The sequence below is a fragment of the Oryzias latipes genome, chromosome 3 (genome assembly GCF_002234675.1).
Source record: "Oryzias latipes chromosome 3, ASM223467v1".
NCBI lineage: Eukaryota > Metazoa > Chordata > Actinopteri > Beloniformes > Adrianichthyidae > Oryzias > Oryzias latipes.
In genome coordinates this window covers 37,729,371-37,754,663 of record NC_019861.2, presented here as the reverse complement: position 1 = coordinate 37,754,663, position 25,293 = coordinate 37,729,371, and the positions used below count along the sequence as shown (strand labels likewise).

Below are 25,293 nucleotides of genomic sequence, written 5' to 3'. Positions count from 1 at the left end.
TGGGAAAGGCCTGGTCACCAGGCGCTCGCCTGCGAGCCCCAACCCCAGGCTTGGCTCCAGATTGGGGCCCTGGTGACACCAATCCGGGCGACATAATTCGGTCCTGGGTTTTATTCTTCGTCAGGGGCTTCTGATCTGATAAGAGGCTAACAAACCTGTTCTGATTGTTTTAAGCTTCTACAGACCAGTTTTGGCAAAGTTGACTTATGTCTGAGCTTGGATTGGAGGGTTCACGGCAGCCAAAGAAACGGGGTCAAACACTTTGGTAGAGATCAGTCGGCCTTGTGTAAAGATCACATCAGCTGTTTCTGTCAGGTGAGGGATCCTCATCTGGTCTTCTTGTTCTTTTTAGTTGTAATTTATGGTATTCCCCTCATATTCGGGGGGGTTAGGGACCAGAGACACCTGCAAATACGGAGAACCACCCCTGAAGAAGGTCCGTCACCAATCCTCACTCCACTAAAACTCTTCTGAAACATTTCTGATGCTTTGAGAAACATTTATTAAAGAACATTGGAATGTTGCTCAACATAAAGAGTTTTTTTTTTTCAGAGCAACAGCCTGGTGCTGTAGATCCTGCCTCTGGCTCGTCTGGAGCCCCCTGCCGTTCCCCCAACTCCATCTGGATGAAGCTCGTCTGCTGGACTATTCAAACATGTAGTTGAAGCGTTAGATAAGTTAATTCTTCTCTAAGAGTTCTGGTACATGGCCTGTCTGTCCTGTTAATAACATCAGGAGTCTCTCTGTCTCTCAGTGCCTTAAACCCAGGAGCTTCCTCCCTCATCAGTTTAGTGTCAGAGGCCCTGCAGCGTGTTTTGAGCGTTGCTGAATTATTTCTCTGCGATTATCTTCCTCAGCAATTCAGGAGATTTTCCCGCCGTTTCTGAGTCACCTGATGCCTTTTCTCCGCTCAGGGGCACAGACTTCAGTTATAGCGATTCAGGAACTGCTGGAGCCAGCTGTTAAATACTCTTTAAATATTCTTCAGCAGCCGACGGGCCGGCGTGCTCTTCATCTCTACTCTGCTCCTCCACCACAGCACCTCCTTCGGACACAAGCGTCTTGAGCTGTCTCCGTTTTTGTGATGAACATGAGGAGTCACTAACTGAAAGAAAACCTGTGAATGAATGAAACTGAAGATAAGCGGGGGAACTCTGTATTTTACTTTCTGGAAACTGCAGAGAAATCCAGAGTTTACAAAAGTACAACAGCAAACAATGTGAGTAACGTTGGTGTTTTAAAACAAAAGCTGCGAGAGAGGCTTGCAAATATCTTTGAGGTTGAAGGTTCGACTCTGTAAATGAGTTTCTATGGAAACCAGGTCTCTTGCTCAGGTCGGAGACTCACTTTGAGTTGAAGATTCCTGAACAGACGAGGTTCTGCAGCAGAACAGTGAACTCGGGTTCATTCAGAGTTTGAATGAGGGCTGTGTGTGTGTGTGCGCGCGCATTTGTGTGTGAGTGTGTAGTTGTGTGGTTGTGTGTCTAACCTCTGTACAGCTCAGATCAGTGTGTCTATCTTTGCGGGATGGGGAGGTAAACGATCACCCAGGGACCTTTGAGCAACAGCAGAAGCGTGCAGTTCACGTGTCATCCTGCCCCCCCGCCTGCTCTGAGCGGCGGGGCTCTGCTGAGACGGCAGTGACCTCGACTGCCTGATGGAGGACGTCCAAGTGGACATGGAGAGTCAGACTCTGCTCTCTGCTGTGATTGGCTCTCTGATGGTGGGCTGTGTTTACCTGCAGGAGCTCACCTGTCCTTCCAGCCTCACAGCCAGCGGCTCATCTGACCCTTTAAGGTTTCTGGGCTGCTGACGGTTCCTGCTTACGGATAAATTCACTTAATGGGATCGATCTTCGTCTTCACAGCCTGACCCAGATTTCCCAACAACACTTTATCTGCTGGAGACGCAAAACTCCCATAAATCTGAGTTTTTGTCTGCAGGAAGTTCACTGCATTTTAGAGAAAGGTTCCTGCCTGGGATGGCAGCTCAGCTCAGACCCTGCAGGTTCTGACCCTGCAGGTTCAGACCCTGCAGGTTCAGCATGAATGATCCGTGTAGATCAATGTCTCTGGGAAGAAGAAATGTTTCCACCGTCTCCCTACTTTCCTTCTGTTCTGGAAACCTTTACTCCATTTTTATCCTTTGCATAATTTCCATAAATAAAAAGAACATGTGCACATCTCTCTGGTTGGAACTTGAAGAAAGCTCTCCAGGTTCCGTTTTTGCTTTTCGCAGCGATGTCGTCTGATCAGAACTGTTCTTGGACCGTCAGCCTTTTGGTGCTCTGAGGTTGAACCTGCGGCTCTCGAACAGCCGTCAGCTCTGCTGCTGTTGCGAAAGCGTCTGGCTGTGGCCTGAGCGTCCGGGCTGCGGCGTTGCTCAATCCTGCCTCCCTTCATCGCGGCTGCTGCTGCTGCTCTGGAAACGCGAGCCGACATCTGCGGAGTGTCAGCTCCGCCTGGCAGTGTCTCCACGCATGACGCCGTGTGACCTCTGTCACCACTAAGACGGTGCCGTGGCTGCAGCAGAGGCCTCCGTGCGCGCCGGCGCGTCCTTCAGGAGGCCGTCACGCGTCGGCAGGTTCATCAGCGGACTCGCATTCAGCTGAAACCAGGACCTGGTGTTCTGACGCGGGCTGGTCGTCCTCAGTTAGCAGCAGATAATGGGGAACACTCACCACATGTCAGTCAGGGAGACGGATCGCACCAATTAAACATAACATGTTACATGTGACTGAGTTTAACTTGTTATGGGGAGACAGTAAATCTGAAGCTGTCGGGGGAATTGCCGGCACGCCACGACTCCTGAGGCTCGTCAATCATCAGACCGACGAGCAGATGTCAGTGGGGGAGTGGAACCATCCACAGTGACTCCGGCCGTCAGGTCTGCTCTGTCTGAAAATTCAAACACACCCCTGTTTGTGCTCTGGAAACTTCCAGAATGAAGCCCACGTGAAGAAGACTGGAACCAGGTGAGGTCACCAGGTGACTACCAGGACTCGCTCAATCTGGATTTTTATTTCTAAATGTCCTCCATCAGGATGGAAATGCTACATGATGTTAAAAAAACAGAAACACACTTTTCATCAGAGCGGGTTGTTCACCTTTCAGCAGATCCCTTCAGGTGTCGCCACAGCCAATCAGCTGATCCACCTGTGAGGATCCGGTTTCAATGATCCTCACAGGTGGTTTGACAGAGTTTGCGTCAGGGTTGTGTCAAGAAGGACTGTATTTGATCTGGGCTGGGGACCCACAAACCCACAAGGGGGGCCAAAGCATGAAGGGTGTGGCTAAAGAACCCAGACTGGATGAAGCTCATGGCACCCCCTGGGAATCAAACCCTGATTCCCCATGCACATGTCCATGGTCCTGCTACCAAACCCATCCCAGAAGGGAATAAATTGAAAAAGTCTCCATCCTTCCTTCCTTCCTTCCTTCCTTTCAGGGTTGCTGGAGCCTATCCCAGGCGGGGTTCCCCTTGAACTGTCTGTTGCAGAACTCTGCAGTCACAATTAGACAATTTAGAGACGCATAGAGCCGCTGATCCAGAGGGAACCCACTCATGAATCTAGCTGGGATTTGAACCAGGACCTGGTCACTGTGAGGTGAGAGTGCTAACCACTACACCACCGTAGATGTGGAACAGGGGTTTGACCGTCACTGTTTTGGAGAGGAGCCCTTTGAAGTGGAGGAGAACCGTGAATCCTGCCAAACGGGGGCTTTGGCAGCGGTGGGGGCCGTCATCACTGCTCGCAGGATTTGGTGCTGAAGCTTCCTGTCAGCAGACGGTTGAAGCACAGATGTTGTTGAGAAAGCGGCGTTGGATCTGTTGCTCTGTCGGCCTCCGTCCCATCAGCTCCATCAGAAACCGGATCTCCATCTGCTCATTAGCTGCACGGGGGCCGCTCTTTGCATCAGCTGCTTTTGAAAGCGCTCCTCTGGGGAGATGCGGAAACGCAGCGCGGAGCGTGAGGGGGAGGAGGAGGAGGAAGAGGAGGGCCGCTTGAGCAACAGCAGCGGGACGACCGGGCCAACCAAGGCAATGGCCACCCCTCACCCAGAGGCTGCGCTCTCTGATTGGCTGGGAGTGTGGGGAAGAGATGGCAGCGAAGAGAGCGGCCCCCTCAGAGCGGCCTGCTGCCGAGACTCTGAGCAACGTGTGCTGATGGGGTCGAGGGGAGGGTTCAAATCCCAGCAGGGTTCAGCACGCGCAGCATGACAACGACCGTCTTACTGTACTCACTGAACTCGCTGTACTGACAGTACTCACTGTACTCAATATACTAACAGTACTCACTGTACTCACTGAACTCACTGTACTGACAGTACTCACTGTACTGACAGTACTCACTGTACTCGCTGTACTTACAGTACTCGCTGTACGTTCACTAATCAAACCAAAGCAGGAGGAGGAGAAACCATTTCCCTCAGAAACAGGTGAGTCTGGTTCCACCAGCCGGTGTTCAAACACCACATCTAAGCACCCGGTTGATTAACCTGAAGGAAAGCAGGGTTGACCCGCGCTGGTGAAAATGGAACGTACCATTATCGTGCGCGTGGTAAGTGTATCGTGTAGGAATAATGGGAGTTGGACATCCTTATGACGTACAGGTGATGCTGTCGTAGCGAGTCTTTACTCCACCCTCTTTTTGTTGGTAAGGTGAGATCACTGAAACCTTACTAACCGTGCACGGGGTGTGCACGTGATCCGCTAGTGCTGGTAAGACGCTTGTAGGACGTCCACACAAACTACACTCTGATTGTCTCGTTTCCATCAGTCAGTCTGCAGCGAGAAGCGTGCACGTATCACGTGAACAGAACTAGAGTCTCCTTGTTCAGTCTGCAGGATTGGGGGGGTTGAAAAGATAAAAACCTGTATGACACGCCTGCATCTCCCCCCTCCCGTGTTGTAGACCCGTAGACCCGTCGCTACAGCATGAATGTAGAAAACATGAACATTTCCACTGAGCGTCTCCCACCTTCAGATTCCTGCAGGTCACCTGGTTGCCCCGTACAGGTGTGACCATCGTTCACCCGCAGATGGCCCGGGTCCACCTGTGAGGACGGCTGGACTGAGGCTTCATGCTCACGTGTGACAGAAAAACTACAGATGTTGCTGCTAGACTTTAGTAAATTCTAACAGTTTTCTTTATATTCTTCTTTTCCTGTAATAAAAAAACAGTTTGACAGAAATGATCTTAATCCAGATTAGATTATTAACAACTATTAACCAAAAATATCCACCAAACAGCAAAACTAATTGAAGAATAACACACATTGTCAGTCCAGAACGTCTGAGCGACTTTCAGTTCATCCGAACGTTCAACCCTTGTCCTTGATGGTAAACTGCAGCCTTTCCAGCAGGTGGGGATTTCCCTCCATCCGGTTCTGTGTGAACGTTCTGGATCACATCTTCCAGCGTTCAGGTGGAGCCCCCACTCCTGTCAGAGGAAGCCCCGACCCGCTCCCGTCAGGTGAGTACCCCCACTCCCATTAGGTGAGGCCCCCATTCTCATCAGGTGAGGCCCCCGCTCCCATTAGGTGAGGCCCCCGTTCTCATCAGGTGAGGCCCCCGCTCCCATTAGGTGAGGCCCCCGCTCCCGTTAGGTGAGGCCCCCGTTCTCATCAGGTGAGGCCCCCGCTCCCATCAAGTGAGACCCCCGCTCCCATTAGGTGAGGCCCCCGTTCTCATCAGGTGAGGCCCCCGCTCCCATCAGGTGAGACCCCCGCTCCCATTAGGTGAGGCCCCCGTTCTCATCAGGTGAGGCCCCCGCTCCCATCAGGTGAGACCCCCGCTCCCATTAGGTGAGGCCCCCGTTCTCATCAGGTGAGGCCCTCGCTCCCATCAGGTGAGGCCCCCGCTCCCATTAGGTGAGACCCCCGTTCTCATCAGGTGAGGCCCCCGCTCCCATTAGGTGAGGCCCCCGTTCTCATCAGGTGAGGCCCCCGCTCCCATTAGGTGAGGCCCCCGCTCCCATCAGGTGAGGCCCCCGCTCCCATTAGGTGAGGCCCCCGTTCACATCAGGTGAGGCCCTCGCTCCCATTAGGTGAGGCCCCCGCTCCCATTAGGTGAGGCCCCCGTTCTCATCAGGTGAGGCCCTCGCTCCCATCAGGTGAGGCCCCCGCTCCCATTAGGTGAGGCCCCCGTTCTCATCAGGTGAGGCCCCCGTTCTCATTAGGTGAGGCCCCCGCTCCCATCAGGTGAGGCCCCCGCTCCCATTAGGTGAGGCCCCCGTTCTCATCAGGTGAGGCCCTCGCTCCCATCAGGTGAGACCCCCGCTCCCATCAGGTGAATGCGGCGTTCTCTTCCACATGCTTAATACTGACTGGCAGATGTTCCCTCTTTTGTTGCTGTTTTTGGAGCAAACATGATTTTCCCATCATGCAACAGCTCTGATGCTCTGTAATTTTTTTTCCATCCTTCTGTCCTTCCAGAGAAGGAAACTGACGGTTCCACTGTTCTGCCTGATGTTCCTCCTCTGGTTCTTCAGCTAACTTTCCGGTTTTGGACCCGACATGACGACAGGTACTGACCCGGATCGCCTGCTCTTAATCGCTCTAAAAGCTTTTTGAGGATGAAGAGCGGATGTTCTCTGCAGAGGTTCCTGCAGCGTTCTTCGTCTTTTGAGCTCAGTGAAAACTGCTGCGTCATCCGTCCAGATGAACCTGCCCGTTCGGTTCTCTCAGGTCTCCTTTCTGAGAAATCTGTGTTGTTGAGTGGAAACATGAGAAGACCAGCGTCTAAAGTTTAGAAGTCTTGTTTTTTTCCGTTGGCTTTGCTTCCTGACGTCCAAAAGTTTTAGGGTTTCTGTTCATAATTCATTTTTCATAAACACAACCACACTGACGCACAAAAAACCAAACACAACATCCGAAAACAAACCCCTCCAACCTTAAACATGACAGAAAGCTGTCAGACAGAAACGAACGGAAGAGAATCTCATGAACTGACTTAAAGTTCTTCTCTTCAGTCGTTCTTCATCACCTCTAGAACGTCACCTTCATCAAGTTGTTCACCTCAAAATTCTGCATTTGGACTTTTTTTTGTGCACTGATCCTCTTCAGGCCTCTTTAGCTAAAGTTACTTTTTTTAAAACTTTGATTCACGTAGAAAAAGTCATTTTTGTTTTTGTCAGAGATTACTGAGACGTTCTCTCAGAGCGAATGAATCCAACGGGATCCAACAACGGAATCCAACTAAATCAACTACATCCAGTCAAGGGCAAACTTTAAACCTGGTTTATTATTTTATTCTTTCATTTTTGCCAAATCTTTCCTCTTTTGGATGTTTTTGGTTTTATTTCTTATATTTCTGAAGGTCTTTTAGTTTGTGCACATTATTATTAATAATAGTAATAATAATATTTAAAAAAGACAATTTACAAAGTCAAGTTAAACTAAATTTACAAATGAATGTATAGTTTGTGTCCTTTTTTACATTTGATTTATTTTTTAGAAAAAACAAGTTCAGCATATCTTGTTATCTAGAGGTGAACAAAGAACTAAACTGAGGTGTTTTCCAGGCTGGACTGTGACTCCTGAAGATGCAGATCTTCTTTCATTCAGCAGAAAGGCTTCAGTGAAGCGCTGGCTGAACATCTTCAGCTCCTGATGAAGACCTCACAGCGCAGGTGAAGCAGGTGAGCCCATCATGTTTTCACTCACCTTCCAGGTGAGCCTGAGGCTGTTTCCTCTGATGATGACAACACCCTTATCTCCAGAGAAATATTTCAATCATTCTTTTTTTAGTCATAAATCAGTTTTAAAAATAACTCGGTGCGTCACAGAATAACAAAACCTTCACCTCACCTGTTTCTAAATTTAGATGTTTGTAAATACCTGCTGCCTGTCACAACTGTTGATCTGTACCTGCAGGCAGAACATTCCTGGTCAAAGGTTCACAATTGTGGTGAGAATGGAAAAATACCAGAGTATGTGAGCAGAAACTTCTCTGCCAGACACAACTCACACAAAAAAACAACATGGCAGACCCTTCAAACTACACACACACCTTTTTCAATCTTTTCAATCTTCGTTCCAATACTCACCTGGGTCATGACTGAAAGAATGAGGTCCCGAATACAAGCGGCTGAAATGAGCTTCCTCAGTAGGGTTGCTGGATGGGTGGATGGATGGGTGGATGGATGGGTGGATGGATGGGTGGATGGAACAAAAGCTAAATAACATCCATAACAGGGGTCACTAACCCTATGCCCGCAGGCTCCCATGCGCCCCCGAGCACTCCTTGTGGCGCCCGAAGGGAATGTTCCAAAAAGAGCACAGCTCATATAGCAAATCAATATATTGTGGCGATCTGGGGGTTAGCCCCGCCTTCAGCTTTTAAGACTCATGGGAAGTGGGGAATCTCGGGTGTGTTAAATCGCTCACCATAAGTGAGGGAGCTGTGAGCAGAAGTCAGAGTAACTCTTGTGATATCTTGGATGACCTCCCCTTCCATTGACGTGTTCTCCCTACCATGACAAAGGTGGATAAAGGTGGAGAGATTTCATGTAATCCATGGACACCAGTGAAGATCACAAATCATTGAAGAAAAAAGGTTCAGAGCACTGTCTAGTGGGTCTAGATGACCCAACTCCCAATGGTAAAGTGCCTAGGATAGAACAAGGGTTACTGCTGTTTGGCTGGTGGTGGGTGTGTTCAAAATAAACAGACAGATATGATTGTCCACTAACTTATGTGAGTGTCGTTCTCAACAAACCGGGGTTGTGCTTTGCATGGGGTAGCAGATTCGTACATGTGAAGTGTGTCCGCTACTTAGTAAGAGGATAGTGAATTAAGACTCGGCGCAACGGTTCTTGCCTGGATACTAGAGGCTGGTGATTCAGGGCTTGCTATTAGTAATTGTGGCATTTTAATTTGGTTATCGTCAAATGTATGGCAGAGTATGGAACAGCAGGTAATGCAGGCTGGAAAACAGCTGCACTTTTCAGACCATATATATAAACAATAGATGATTTGTTTATAAAAGTATTGAGGATTTTGGAGGATTTTTACTGTTGGTGTTGCACAAAATTAGGAAAATGACAAATATTTTTGGAGTAATCCCACTGATGAGTTCTGTAATTTAGTTTTTAATGTTTTATGTGACCTAAACATGATTTTCACAATAACAGGTTTTTAAATAATTAAATCCCTCTGATGTGTTTCACAAAGACACACACAGGACCAGAGACACACACAGGACCAGAGACACACACAGGACATCACACACCAAGCAGAAATTAGCTTATTGCTAAAAATTATGTCAGGAGTTCAGCTCCAAAAAAATGACAAAAGAGCAAAGAAAACAGAATAATTTGATTTATTATTTCTAATTATTTCTAATTATTAATATTTCCTGGCTTTGTTTGTTCATATTTGCATCATTTTGACAGAATATATTGATTATTCTGGATTAATATTCCTGTCTTGTTTTATTCATATTTATTTTTAAAAAGCTAAAGTGAATTTAAATTAAAGTTTTAAAAGTTTAGCTGTAAAGGCCCGTTCACACCGGGACGAATTTCGCGCGCGATTTTCGCCGACGTTTAACGCCTCGTGACTAAACAAAGGGCACCAATGAGAGTGTGCACACCGACGCGAAAAAACGCCACGCGTTAAAGCGTCAAAAAAAAAAAACGACTCGGGTTCGTTTTTTTTTTTGACGCGTCCAAATCTATTCGACCAATGAGAACGGCGCTTTTGCACACGTGTCTGGAGCTTCTGAAGTTACAGTAAAACACAACTTGGGGGCGCTCAAACACAAAACTGCCTTGCTGAGCACACATACCAGCGAAGAAGATAGACGCCAAGTAGCGTCTACACTGATGCAAAGAAATAATGACGGACATTCTAAAATATCCCCGAACCAAGTACCAGTTGGAGCTACTGGTGCTGGAAATATTCATGTTTTCTTTGTTTGATTCTGACAAGCGCGTAAATACTTGCTCTCTTCTTCTGAGGGAAAAGCGACTTTAAGAATCGTAAAGTTGAGCAGCGCCACCTTGTGTACAGGAGTATTTCTGTTTTACATTAAGCGCCATCTAATGTCAGGGAATGAAATTGCATGTTCGCTCGGCTCATCGTCAGCGAAAATCGCCTGGGTGTGAACACAAAAAACGCTGGCGAATAACGCCTGGCGAATATTCGTCCCGGTGTGTACGGGCCTTTAGTGTTCAATAAATGTTTTTCTTGTTCGGCCCAAAACCTAAAGTGTGTTTTTGGATTTAGGCCCCCTATGCAACTGAGTTTGACCCCTCCTGTAATACGAGTCTAGAAAATTCATGCATGTTTTTGTGTAAAATGAGCAAACAAAAATAGTGCACACAAAAGGATGTCCTCAAATTGTGTTTGCAAACAGGTCCTGTGCCGCCCTTCATGCCACTTAGTGCCCATGAAATACCCTCAGTCTCAAAAAGGTTGGTGACCCCTGATCTGTTGTGTCGCACTAAAAGCATTTCAGTCAGACAACTCATGCATCTTTTCACATTCTTTTAGTTTGGCATAAAGCTCCGTTCAATTACATAAAACAAGATCTCCATAAACCTTTGGGTAATAACTACCCCTAACGGAGCTCACAGGTGGGAGCCGGCGAGGAGGGTGGGGCGACGAACGCAGCGATTGCAGTAAAGGAAGAGAATGAACAACTTACACACCTGGACTGAAATAGGACAGTGAACAGGTGAGTTGATTAACCCTTGTGCTGTCCTAGGCACTTTAACCTGGGTCATCTAGACCCACTAGACAGTGCTCTGAACCTTTTTTCTTCAATGATTAGTGATCTTCACTGGTGTCCATGGATTACATGAAATCTTTCCACCTTTATCCACCTTTGTCATGGTAGGGAGAACACCTCAATGTGAGGGGGGGGGGGTCATAGGGTAGCACAAGGGTTACTTTAGTCTGGATTAAAAACAGCTGAGTAAACAAAAACAAATGATGGAGCTCCTCAGTGAAGATGACGCCTTCAGAGTTCACTGCAGTTTCAGGCTATGCTGTCCCCCTGCAGCCCTGGGGGCCTCTGTATTCAGAGGAGGGGGTGTCTGTCCATCACTCATCGTGTCCTCCCCACACAGCCCCACGGAGCTTGCACAAGTCCAGCCCGGCCTGTTTATCTGATCCCTGTGTGTTTTGGTCTTCCCTGTGGATGCGGCGGTTGTGAAACAGCTGGCGAGCCGGTGGGTCGTGTTCGTGGGGTGATCTGGCTCGGGCTGCTGCCTCAGCAGGAAGGATGCTGGGGGAGGGGGGGGGGGGGGGTTAACCAAGCCAAATGCAAAGCAGAGGACAAACCTGCAGGCTGCTGTCACTCATGCCGGCCGTGGTTCTCTTCATGCGACCCCTCAGGAGGACCTGGAGCTCCATCTAGAAGATCCGAGACTGTTTCTGCAACGGTTCCGTGACCGGCTGGACCGGACCAGGTGAAACCCGCAGCCGCACACCATCGCGCTGCCCGCTCTGCTGTGGTTTCCATGGTAACGGGATACCACATCATGATGCTGCAGATGATCTGCGTGGTTCAAACATGCTTCCTGTACGTATTTATGTGTAACATAAACACATTTATCACAAACGCATGCATTTAATTTTTTTTAGAGTTCTGCCTCCTGATTGGCTGTTCACTTTTGTCAATCAATCTCCTCCATGCCGTACCAACATAAATCTTTGATCGAGATCAGATCTTCGTTTTGATTCTATAGAACTGGGCGTATTTTTCTGTGAAGGTTTGAACTTTGAGTTTAAAGAGAGAAAAGTGTGAAAATCTTCATGTTTGTCTGAAAATATATAAAGTGCACAGCGATGAGTTTCAAAAATAAAGTTGACTATCACTCCTTATTCTTAAACGGTTTAATTAAATGATTTTTGTTTTCATTTTTAAAAACACTGTAAAGATAAAAACTCCTGAAGAACCAGAACGCCGTTTGTTTCCAACAGAAATGACGTCATGACATCACTGAGCTGCGACTGTTATCGTCTTCTCAGGAACTCATGAGGCCCTCTTTCTTGTCATTGTGGTGGTTCTCCAGAGTCCGGTCTGGTCCAGTTGTCTCTTTGTGAAGTGTCTGGTCCAAAGGACGAAGACCCTCCAGAGTTCAGCGTCTGATGCCAAGAACAACAGTGAAGCTGTCACCGAACCCCAGCCGCTGGGCAAACATCAGGAGATGGGGTCATAAACCAAACAGTCCATGAATGCAACACTCCAACCATGAACATCAGCGTTCTACAGAGCTGGAGCTTTTATTTTGGCGGGTCCCATCAGCAAAAAAGTTTTTTTTCATGAATTTGCTTAGTTTTAGCAGAAGCTTGTGTTTGATTTACAGGCGAGGAACATGAGGAGAACATGCAGGTTCTCGTCTCAGGTGGATATGAACCAGCAGACAGAAGAGCTTCAGGAAATGGTCCTCAGAGAAAAGGATCTTCTAGACATCACCCAGAACCAGGAGGACTTGAGGAGCAGAACCAGCAAAGTGTTGGATCCAGCAGAGGAGGAGCCACTTTATCATGATGAAGACTGTACGATGAAGACAGTATGAATGACTGAGTGAACCACAGGAAGTGAGTGCAGAGGTCAGGACATGTGACCCTGTTGGCTGACGGAGAGGCAGACAGGACCATGTGCAGGGCTTGATTCTGCAGGCGGGTGGATGATCTCAGGAATGAAGGGGAGAGGTGACGAGTGTCTGAGCGGAGCCCCCGCCTTCTGTTCCTGAACTTCATGGAAACCGGAAAGCTCCAGTTGTTGCAGTTCCTCCAGAAACCTCTGGAGGCAGGTTCTGATTTCTGAAGCTTTGTGGTGTTTGTGGATTTTTGATTATTCCAGAAAACTCTGGAAGGTCCACCAGTTTCCTGTCTTCTTGGGGGTGTGGTTTTCTGATTGACAGGTTGACAACTAGGTGAATCCAACAAACGAAACGGTCAAACTTTAGTTTGACCCGCCCAGCTGCAGTTTCAGGAACATTGTTGAGAGGAGGGCGGGGCAAACGGTACTTCCTGTGTCCGACCCTCTTCGGGGTTCAATTTTTGTTCTTCAGAATCCAGTCCAGTGATTATTCTCCTGAAGGAGAAAGCTAAAAGATCGGGTCTGATCTTACTGGTGTTGTAGAGGACAGAGTTGCATGCTGGGAAGTGGAGGAGATGCTCTCTGTACAGTTGAAGTATTTTTCAATAATGACCCCTAACTTACAGAACATGTGATTCTGCAGGACTGACGACGACTCTGTCTGATGGAAAAGACAGGAAGAACAGAGTGTCATCAGCATAGAATTGATGAGAGAACCTGAATGATGCAGCACAAACGGGGCTACAGACCAGCAACAAAAGAAGGTTCTGAACAGAACCCTGAGGAACACCAGATGAGCAGCAGTGGGGGGGTTGGATTCCTCAACCTGCTATGAAACCTTTACAGTTACTTTAAAGTGTCTCATTCACTTTAAATTGGGAAAACCTTCTGGAGATGTTAGAAAGGGGTGGAGTCTCCTCCCTTAGTGAGAAAAACTTTGGCGGGTCATGAGGTGTTCCAGTTCTTGTTTTTGTGAAGATGGGTGGATCTTATCACCTGGGAGCCGGTTTAGCTCGTGCTGGTTTGCGGCGCCTTCCGTCCGTGAAACCAGGGTTCGACTCCGGGCTGCTCCCTGTTCCCTTCTCTACCTCTGCCGGTTCCAAGCCCGGTTTGAGAAGGTTGCGTCAGGAAGGGCATCCGGCGTAAAACATTGCCAAAATCTACCATGCGACTCGTTCGCTGTGGCGACCCCTGATGGGAGAAGCCGAAAGTGGAAGGGTGGATCTTATCACCTGTAAGATGAAACTTTCCTTGTTCTTTGTCTTGTTTGTTGCTTCCTGTTTTCTGGATCTCCTTTCGAGGGAACACCAAAGCTCGGCTGCTGGAGGGTCAAAGGTCACTCCCTCCCTCCCTCTTTCCAGCAGATCGTTCATAAAGAAGGAAGGAGGTCCTAAGAAAAGATCCAAACTCTGCACACAGAGAGTTCGCTCACCGGCTGGGTGGAGAGCACGAGCTCACATGAAACGAAACAAGAAGCAGCTGCTCTGCAGAAGTTGGGAGACAGTCGCCATGGCAACAGGGGCTCATAACAGGGCTGCGGAGCCAAAACCAAGTTCAGGTTGGGGTGTTGGGGGATGGATCACATGTCTCCACCTTGAGGTCAAAGATCAGGAGAGTCTGGGAGTGGTTTCTTCTTTTCACGTTCTCAGCTCTCCTTCCTCTTTCCGACCTTCTGACCTCACAGCTCAAGAAAAGAAGATGAGCACAGCTGAGTGGGCGTGGCCTCTGAGTCACCAGGAAAGCGATGAGCCGCTGTTAGCAGAGGCCAGAGTCCTGTGCACGTGTGTTAATGCGTGTTTGAGTGCACGTGTGTGTCTGAACATGTGTGTGCGTGCATGTGTGTCTGTGTGTGTCTACTGCACGCATGTGTGTCTATATGTGTTTTTTAAATTGTGTTTGTGTGCATATGTGTTTGTGTGTGCATGTGTGTGCATGTGTGCATGTGTTTGCCTGTGCGCTGTTGTGTGTCTTTGACTTTGTGGGGTTTTGAGTTTATGTGTGTGCGTGCATGTGTGTCTTTCTGTGTGTATCTGTGTGCATGTGTGTGACTATTGCATGCGTGGGTGTCTGTGTTTTTTAAATTGTGTTTGTGTGCATGTATGTTTCTATTGCATGTGTCTGCCTGTGCGCAGGTGTGTGTCTTTGACTTTGTATGTGTGCGTTTGTGTGTGAAAATGTGTGTGTGTTTCATTCAGTTTCATCACTTTTCTTATGAAATCCTGCAGCCAGTCTTCAGTGCAGCGATGGAGAGACGCTGCCCCCTGCTGGAGGAAATAATCGAGCTGAAACAGAAAATGTGACAAATTTTCCTCCTGAGTTTTTTAAATCCACAGAGAAAGTTCACAAATAGATCCGTCAGACAGTCACCAAGCACCGCGCAGCATAGATGACACACACCAACTGAAAATTTTTAGTTCTTATGTACTATTTTATACCCGGAGGATTTCTGAGCAGAATCGGCTAAAGTCATCCACCAACAATGAAACCATTGAAGTCTGTGTACAGATGGAAATGTTGCTCGGATGTTTTAGGTCACATTTGGGGTTTTACTTGACCAGGATTTATCATTTAAGGCTCACATATCTCAGGCATGTAGAACTGCCTTTTTTCACCTGCGGAATATTGCTAAGATCAGAAATATACTTTCTAAGAGTGATGCTGAAAAACTCATCCATGCATTTGTTACGTCGAGGCTGGATTACTGTAACTCCTTGTTAGCAGCGTGTCCTAAGAGTTCCTTAAGAAGTCTCCAGCTTGTTCAGAACGCAGCTGCTAGATTGTTAGCTGGAACCAGCAGAAGAGATCACATCACTCCTGTGTTAGTTTCGCTCCATTGGCTCCCAGTTGATTCTAGAATCAAGTTCAAGATCCTCCTGTTAACCTAGAAGGCCTTACATGGAATGGCCCCGTCCTATATTAAGGACCTCATAGTCCCTTACCAACCAATCAGAACACTTCACTCACTAAATGCAGGACTGCTTGTGGTTCCTAGAATTAGTAAAAGTACGGTTGGAGGTAGAGCGTTTAGCCACCAAGCCCCTGTTTTATGGAATAAACTCCCAGCTCATGTAAGAGAGGCCGACTCAGTTTCTACATTCAAAGTTAGACTGAAAACATTCCTCTTTGGACAGGCTTATTGTCAGACTAGTTAGTATTCAGAGATTATTTAACTTAATGTTAGTTTGTTTAAATTAAACTTAATAATAACTATTTCTTTTAAAAGGCTGCTAGAAGTTGAAGCTGGGGTAACTATGGTGCACTGGGGTTCTGTCCTCTTTCCTTTTTTACTTCTACCCTTCCTCTCCTCTATTCTTGATCATAATTTATCATTTAGTTCTCCATGCCTCTGTTTGGTGCAGTGCGATTCATGTATTGTCCCTCTTTTCCTCTCCCCTCCTGGGGAGTGGGAGTGCTTCCAGACTCCAGTTGGCTCATCCGTGCTCCAGTTCCTGACCGAGTACCTCGTCTCTGCTCCTGCTCCTACACCTGGCTGTGGTTCCTGTCTCCGGCTCGACTCGCGCCTTTGACTGTCCCGATAACCACGGCTGGATGAAGCTCGTCTGCTGGACTTTTATATATGTAGTTGTAGATTTAGATAAGTTAATTCTTCTCTAAGATTTCTGGTAAATCGCCTGTCCGTCCTGGGGGAGGATCCCTCCTTCATGTGGGCACCCCTGAGGTTTCTTCGTTTTTTCCGGAATCCGGTTTTTTAGGAGTTTTTCCTTACCGCGAAGGGGGGTCTAAGGGCAGGGATGCCAGTATAGCTTAGTCAGTTTGTTAGTTCATTTTAGTATTTTTCTATTGAACTCTTTGTATTCGTGATCCTTTTGATTTCATGTTTTACTTCGAAGCCCATCGAGACGACTGTTGTTGTGATTTTGGGCTATACAAATAAAATTGAATTGAATTGAATTGAATTGAATCCCCGTCTTCTTTGTTCAGGTTCTTTCAACTTTATGTCCTCTTTTCCTCTGTCTCCTTCTTCATATATGTGCGCCTCCTCCTCTACCTCCTCCATGTCCTCTCATTCTCACCCGGCTTCTTCTTCTTTGTCTTCTACCTGCTTTCATTTTTGTTGAAGACAGGTGAACTCACCTGCTGCCTCGTGAAGCACACCTGAGTGAAGCATTTTCAAAGTAGGCCAGGTGTGCCTCCACGCCTGGCGCATGTGGTTCTCCAGTTCATTCATCAGTCCAGTCATCGGCCATCGGGGCTTTGAAACGACCAGGAAGTGACCTCACAGCCCTTACCTGTGTCTCAGGTGTGGAAACGTGTGGAGAAATGTACAAATCGCTGAGTGAAATGTTCATTCATTCAATTTTTCATTTGTTTACTTGTTTATTAATTAATTAATTCATTTATTTATTCATTCATGTGTTTGTTTGTTTGTTCGTTTGTTAATTTGTTCGTTTGTTAATTTGTTTGTTTGTTCATTTGTTTGTTTGTTCATTTGTTTGTTTATTTGTTCATTTGTGTGTTTATTTGTTCATTTGTTTGTTTGTTCATTTGTTTTTTTATTTGTTCATTTTGTATTTGTACATTTGTTTGTTTGTTCATTTGTTTGTTTGTTCATTTGTTTGTTTATTCATTTGTTTATATGTTCATTTGTTTATTTGTTCATTTGTTTGTTTGTTCATTTGTTTGTTTATTCATTTGTTTGTTTATTTGTTCATTTGTTTGTTTATTCATTTGTTTATTTGTTCATTTGTTTGTTTTTTTGTTCATTTGTTTGTTTGTTCATTTGTTTATATGTTCATTTGTTTATTTGTTCATTTGTTTGTTTGTTCATTTGTTTGTTTATTCATTTGTTTATTGTTCATTTGTTTGTTTATTTGTTCATTTGTTTGTTTGTTCATTTGTTTATTTGTTCATTTGTTTGTTTATTCATTTGTTTATTTGTTCATTTGTTTATTTGTTCATTTGTTTGTTTGTTCATTTGTTTGTTTATTCATTTGTTTATTTGTTCATTTGTTTATTTGTTCATTTGTTTGTTTTTTCATTTGTTTGTTTATTCATTTGTTTATATGTTCATTTGTTTATTTGTTCATTTGTTTGTTTGCTCGTTTGTTTATTTGTTCATTTGTTTGTTTGTTCATTTGTTTGTTTATTCATTTGTTTATTTGTTCATTTGTTTATTTGTTGATTTGTTGATTTGTTTATTTGTTGATTTGTTGATTTGTTTATTTGTTCATTTATTTGTTTTTTTCATTTGTTTGTTTATTCGTTTGTTTATTTGTTTATTTGTTCATTTGTTTATTTGTTCATTTGTTTGTTTGTTCATTTGTTTATTTGTTCATTTGTTTGTTTGTTCATTTGTTCGTTTATTCATTTGTTTATTTGTTCATTTGTGTGTTTGTTCATTTGTTTGTTTATTCATTTGTTTGTTTATTCATTTGTTTATTTGTTCATTTGTTTATTTGTTTGTTTGTTTGTTTATTCATTTGTTTATTTGTTCATTTGTTTATTTGTTCATTTGTTAATTTGTTCATTTGTTTATTTGTTCATTTGTTTATTCGTTCATTTGTTTGTTTGTTTATTTGTTCATTTGTTTATTTGTTCATTTGTTTATTTGTTCATTTGTTTGTTTATTAATTTTTTTATTTGTTCATTTGTTTGTTTGTTCATTTGTTTATTTATTTGTTAATTTGCCTCTTTATTTGTTTATTCGTTCATTTGTCCTTTTATTTGTTCATTTGTTTGTTTATTCATTTTTTTATTTATTCATTTGTTTGTTTGTTCATTTGTTTGTTTATTTGTTAATTTGCCTCTTTATTTGTTTATTCGTTCATTTGTCCTTTTATTTGTTCATTTGTGTGTTTGTTCATTTGTGTGTTTGTTCATGTGTTTGTTTTTCATTTGTTTTGTTTGTTTGTTCATTTGTTTGTTTGTTCATTTGTTTGTTTGTTTGTTCATTTGTTTGTTTGTTCATTTGCCTGTTTATTCATTTGTTTATTTGTTCATTTTTTGTTTATTTGTTCATTTATTTGTTGTTTCATTTATTTTTTTGTTCATTTGTTTGTTTGTTCATTTGTTTATTTGTTCATTTGTTTGTTTCATTTGTTCATTTATTTGTTCATTTGTTTGTTTATTTGTTTGTTCGTTCATTTGCTTGTTTGTTTGTTAATTTGTTTGTTTGTTCATTGTTTGTTTATTTGTTCATTTGTTTATTTGTTCATTTGTTTGTTTCATTTGTTCATTTATTTGTTTATTCATTTGTTTATTTGTTTATTTGTTTGTTTATTTGTTCATTTATTTGTTCACTTGTTTGTTTATTTGTTTGTTTATTCATTTGTTTATTTGTTCATTTTTTGTTTATTTGTTCATTTATTTGTTGTTTCATTTAATTTTTTGTTCATTTGTTTGTTTGTTCATTTGTTTATTTGTTCATTTGTTTGTTTATTTGTTTATTTGTTCATTTGTTTGTTTCATTTGTTCATTTATTTGTTTATTTGTTTGTTCGTTCATTTGCTTGTTTGTTCATTTGCCTGTTTATTCATTTGTTTATTTGTTCATTTTTTGTTTATTTGTTCATTTATTTGTTGTTTCATTTATTTTTTTGTTCATTTGTTTGTTTGTTCATTTGTTTATTTGTTCATTTGTTTGTTTATTTGTTCATTTGTTTATTTGTTCATTTGGTTATTTGTTCATTTGTTAATTTGTTCATTTGTTTATTTGTTCATTTGTTTATTCGTTCATTTGTTTGTTTGTTTATTTGTTCATTTGTTTATTTGTTCATTTGTTTATTTGTTCATTTGTTTGTTTATTAATTTTTTTATTTGTTCATTTGTTTGTTTGTTCATTTGTTTATTTATTTGTTAATTTGCCTCTTTATTTGTTTATTCGTTCATTTGTCCTTTTATTTGTTCATTTGTGTGTTTGTTCATTTGTGTGTTTGTTCATGTGTTTGTTTTTCATTTGTTTGTTTGTTTGTTCATTTGTTTGTTTGTTCATTTGTTTGTTTGTTTGTTCATTTGTTTGTTTGTTCATTTGCCTGTTTATTCATTTGTTTATTTGTTCATTTTTTGTTTATTTGTTCATTTATTTGTTGTTTCATTTATTTTTTTGTTCATTTGTTTGTTTGTTCATTTGTTTATTTGTTCATTTGTTTGTTTATTTGTTCATTTGTTTATTTGTTCATTTGTTTGTTTATTTGTTTGTTCGTTCATTTGCTTGTTTGTTTGTTAATTTGTTTGTTTGTTCATTGTTTGTTTATTTGTTCATTTGTTTATTTGTTCATTTGTTTGTTTCATTTGTTCATTTATTTGTTTATTCATTTGTTTATTTGTTTATTTGTTTGTTTATTTGTTCATTTATTTGTTCACTTGTTTGTTTATTTGTTTGTTTATTCATTTGTTTATTTGTTCATTTTTTGTTTATTTGTTCATTTATTTGTTGTTTCATTTATTTTTTTGTTCATTTGTTTGTTCATTTGTTTATTTGTTCATTTGTTTGTTTATTTGTTCATTTGTTTATTTGTTCATTTGTTTGTTTCATTTGTTCATTTATTTGTTCATTTGTTTGTTTATTTGTTTGTTCGTTCATTTGCTTGTTTGTTTGTTCATTTGTTTATTTGTTCATTTGTTTGTTTGTTCATTTGTTTATATGTTCATTTGTTTATTTGTTCATTTGTTTGTTTGTTCATTTGTTTGTTTATTCATTTGTTTATCGTTCATTTGTTTGTTTATTTGTTCATTTGTTTGTTTGTTCATTTGTTTATTTGTTCATTTGTTTGTTTATTCATTTGTTTATTTGGGAGCCAGTTTAGCTCGTGCTGGTTTGCGGCGCCTTCCGTCCGTGAAACCAGGGTTCGACTCCGGGCTGCTCCCTGTTCCCTTCTCTACCTCTGCCGGTTCCAAGCCCGGTTTGAGAAGGTTGCGTCAGGAAGGGCATCCGGCGTAAAACATTGCCAAATTTACCATGCGACTTGTTCGCTGTGGCGACCCCTGATGGGAGAAGCCGAAAGTGGAAGAATTCATTTGTTCATTTGTTTGTTTATTCATTTGTTTATTTGTTCATTTGTTCATTTGTTTGTTTATTCATTTGTTTATTGTTCATTTGTTTGTTTATTTGTTCATTTGTTTGTTTGTTCATTTGTTTATTTGTTCATTTGTTTGTTTATTCATTTGTTTATTTGTTCATTTGTTTATTTGTTCATTTGTTTGTTTGTTCATTTGTTTGTTTATTCATTTGTTTATTTGTTCATTTGTTTATTTGTTCATTTGTTTGTTTTTTCATTTGTTTGTTTATTCATTTGTTTATATGTTCATTGGTTTATTTGTTCATTTGTTTGTTTGTTCGTTTGTTTATTTGTTCATTTGTTTGTTTGTTCATTTGTTTGTTTATTCATTTGTTTATTTGTTCATTTGTTTGTTTATTTGTTGATTTGTTTATTTGTTGATTTGTTTATTTGTTCATTTATTTATTTTTTTCATTTGTTTGTTTATTCGTTTGTTTATTTGTTTATTTGTTCATTTGTTTATTTGTTCATTTGTTTGTTTGTTCATTTGTTTATTTGTTCATTTGTTTGTTTGTTCATTTGTTCGTTTATTCATTTGTTTATTTGTTCATTTGTGTGTTTGTTCATTTGTTTGTTTATTCATTTGTTTGTTTATTCATTTGTTTATTTGTTCATTTGTTTATTTGTTTGTTTGTTTGTTTATTCATTTGTTTATTTGTTCATTTGTTTATTTGTTCATTTGTTAATTTGTTCATTTGTTTATTTGTTCATTTGTTTATTTGTTCATTTGTTTGTTTGTTCATTTGTTTATTTGTTCATTTGTTTGTTTATTCATTTGTTTATTTGTTCATTTGTTTGTTTGTTGATTCATTTGTTCGTTCGTTCATTTGTTTGTTTGTTCATTTGTTTATTTGTTCATTTGTTTGTTTATTTGTTCATTTGTTTGTTTTTTCATTTGTTTGTTTATTCATTTGTTTATTTGTTCATTTGTTTGTTTATTTGTTCTTTTGTTTATTTGTTCATTTATTTGTTCGTTCATGTGGAGAAATGTGTGGAGAAATGTACAAATCGCTGAGTGAAATGTTCATTCATTCAATTTTTCATTTGTTTACTTGTTTATTAATTAATTCATTTATTTATTCATTCATGTGTTTGTTTGTTTGTTCATTTGTTAATTTGTGCGTTTGTTTATTTGTTCATTTGTGTGTTTATTTGTTCATTTGTTTGTTTGTTCATTTGTTTGTTTATTTGTTAATCTTTTATTTGTACATTTGTTTGTTTGTTCATTTGTTTGTTTATTCAATTGTTTATATGTTCATTTGTTTATTTGTTCATTTGTTTGTTTGTTCATTTGTTTGTTTATTCATTTGTTTATATGATCATTTGTTTGTTTGTTCATTTGTTTTTTTTTTCATTTGTTTGTTTATTTGTTCATTTGTTTTTTTTCATTTGTTTGTTTTTTCATTTGTTTGTTTATTCATTTGTTTGTTTATTCATTTGTTTATTTGTTCATTTGTTTATTTGTTTGTTTGTTTGTTTATTCATTTGTTTATTTGTTCATTTGTTTATTTGTTCATTTGTTAATTTGTTCATTTGTTTATTTGTTCATTTGTTTATTCGTTCATTTGTTTGTTTGTTTATTTGTTCATTTGTTTATTTGTTCATTTGTTTATTTGTTCATTTGTTTGTTTATTCATTTTTTTATTTATTCATTTGTTTGTTTGTTCATTTGTTTGTTTATTTGTTAATTTGCCTCTTTATTTGTTTATTCGTTCATTTGTCCTTTTATTTGTTCATTTGTGTGTTTGTTCATTTGTGTGTTTGTTCATGTGTTTGTTTTTCATTTGTTTTGTTTGTTTGTTCATTTGTTTGTTTGTTCATTTGTTTGTTTGTTTGTTCATTTGTTTGTTTGTTCATTTGCCTGTTTATTCATTTGTTTATTTGTTCATTTTTTGTTTATTTGTTCATTTATTTGTTGTTTCATTTATTTTTTTGTTCATTTGTTTGTTTGTTCATTTGTTTATTTGTTCATTTGTTTGTTTATTTGTTCATTTGTTTATTTGTTCATTTGTTTGTTTCATTTGTTCATTTGTTTGTTCATTGTTTGTTTATTTGTTCATTTGTTTATTTGTTCATTTGTTTGTTTCATTTGTTCATTTATTTGTTTATTCATTTGTTTATTTGTTTATTTGTATGTTTATTTGTTCATTTATTTGTTCACTTGTTTGTTTATTTGTTTGTTTATTCATTTGTTTATTTGTTCATTTTTTGTTTATTTGTTCATTTATTTGTTGTTTCATTTATTTTTTTGTTCATTTGTTTGTTTGTTCATTTGTTTATTTGTTCATTTGTTTGTTTATTTGTTTATTTGTTCATTTGTTTGTTTCATTTGTTCATTTATTTGTTTATTTGTTTGTTCGTTCATTTGCTTGTTTGTTTGTTAATTTGTTTATTTGTTCATTGTTTGTTTATTTGTTCATTTGTTTATTTGTTCACTTGTTTGTTTATTTGTTTGTTTGTTCATTGTTTGTTTATTTGTTTGTTTGTTTGTTTTTTGTTCATTAATGTTGTGCTCAGGTGTTTCTTTCTCATTTTGGTAGAATTTAGTAAATTGTGTGAAATGTTTTATTTTACTGAAAACGCTGCAGAGGATTTCTAGTGGAGACGGTTCTATTCAGTCTCAAAAGTGGAGGGAAAGAGGAGAAGATTGGAGAACATTTATTCTGTTTGTCTTTCAGCTCTTGCTTCAGTGTGTCCTACACAGAGAGCGCAAAATACGGTCATAGCAGGATGATACGATAGTCGGGTCGCTCCAGCGCAGCACAAGGATGAAAGAGCCGGACGCAGGTTATAGCAGGGATAGAGCGGGTTAAGCAAATGAATGGAAGAAGGCGGCCCGCTGAAGAAATATTCAATATTGTACACATTTTATTATTAGTCTGAACTGTCTTTTATTTAGAAAAATCTTTTATTTTGCTAAATCAGTCCAGTACAAAAAAAACATCAACAAAAGCTGTGTTGGGCGGTCTTTGGCTGGGTTTGGCGGTTTTCAGATGACTTTTCGCCTGGAAAACTGTGACTCTGTCTGGCAATGCTGGCGCGCACTCTGTCTATCATCAGAGAGTTGGTCTCTGCCCCGCGGCACGTCAAGTTCCCGGCAGAAGATGGGAGTGTTTATTGAAGCCGCCCCGCGTGTCTCCTCCTGCTATCAGCTCTGCAGGTCTCGCCCGATAAATACGAGCTCATTACGAAGCTGTTTTTTACGTGGCTCGCGCTTCGTGCGGAGCCATCAGCGCCTTTGAAATGCCATGAAAAATGAACAAACTAAAATCAAATTTGATTATTATAAAATACTCATTATTTTCCAAAGTCACAGGGAGCCACAACAGAAGGATGAAAGAGCCACATGTGGCTCTGGAGCCATGGGTTGCCGACCCCTGATCAAAACTGACTGTTGATTCTCAATCTAACGGTTGTTTGCTCCAAAATGAGTCAGCATCATTTCATTGTGTAAGTCATCACATGCACAATAGTCTGTTCAATTGTCAAAATCAGTCAAGAACATAATACCATGAATACGATATATGAATCCCTTGGAACATTTGATCCATTTATTACAGCAATTGACAGTCAGGTGAAACTAGAACTTGACTACAAAGGAGGATGTCCCAGGCCAGCGAGGGGGCAATAGAACTATGTGTGCTGCCATATCTGAGAATGGTGTTGCCACTCACATCACCAGTCTTGGCCCATACAATACACAGAAGCTCCTCATCTTCTTTCATTTGGATTTGATCCCTGAAACTGAGAGAGGTCTCTTAGGGCCTCACCTACCACTATATGTTATTGTATGGGACAATGTGAATTTCCACCGTGGCCCGCTCATCAGTGCCTGGTTCACTACTCATCCAAGGATGGTCGTAGTGTTCCTACCACCTTACTCTCCTTTTTTCAATCCCATTGAGGAGTTTTTCTCCGCTTGGAGGTGGAGAGTGTCTGAGCATCGGGCTCAAGATCAGAGGTCCCTGCTCCATGCAATGGATGCTGCGTGTGAGGATGTTACAGCAGATAAGTGTAGGGGGTGGTTGAGACATGCACGCCGTTTCTGCCCTCGTTGCATCGCCAGGGAGAATAAACGCTGTGATGTGGACGAGAATCTGTGGCCAGACAGACAGCACTGTTAGATGTGAAACTCAAGCATTATTTACAGCACTGTAGGCTGCATATCATTGTCATTGTTTTTTGTTTGTGTTTATATTGTAAAGATATTATGCTGTATACGTTTTCTTTTTACTCTGATGTATGAAAGCTACTTTATGTGTGTGAATGATAATGGTTACAATTACTTTGGCAGTATGAGTGCAATGTGTGCTGTTAAACCCAAGAGGCTACTCTCACCCTAAAATCCTGTTTCTTTTTTCAGTTTTATACATAATTGTATTGTGTTAGTTATACAAAACAGCACAGTTACCATTGTCAATAAAGGACTGAGCTAAGACTGAAAGGTGGACATGAGTGATATTTCAATGGTCCTCTGCTATAGTGACCAAACATCTAATCATTCTGACTTGCAGTGCTTACACTATGCCAAAGGGACAAAATATTTTGGGGGCACTGACTGTTTAAATGAGAAGGAAATTTAGTTTTGACACATGAGTGAATTGTTTTGGGAGAGATATGAGCTTTTGCAGGTGAACCATGGTGTTGTGCTGAACCATCCACATTATTTTGACAAAAGCACTAAGAGTGTTGAGAACGTCAGTCTGCTGCAAGAAATG

At 41.0% G+C, this 25,293-nt stretch overlaps 1 long non-coding RNA gene across 1 annotated transcript; it reads left to right on the top strand.

Annotated features, from left to right (window-relative positions):
- The first annotated feature begins 638 nt into the window (after positions 1 to 638).
- LOC110014665 lies at positions 639 to 13,635 on the top strand. Its single transcript, XR_002873008.1, has 4 exons — positions 639 to 6,528; positions 7,526 to 7,642; positions 11,346 to 11,532; positions 12,026 to 13,635. It is a non-coding gene; the product is annotated as an uncharacterized LOC110014665 (long non-coding RNA).
- Positions 13,636 to 25,293: the final 11,658 nt, after the last annotated feature.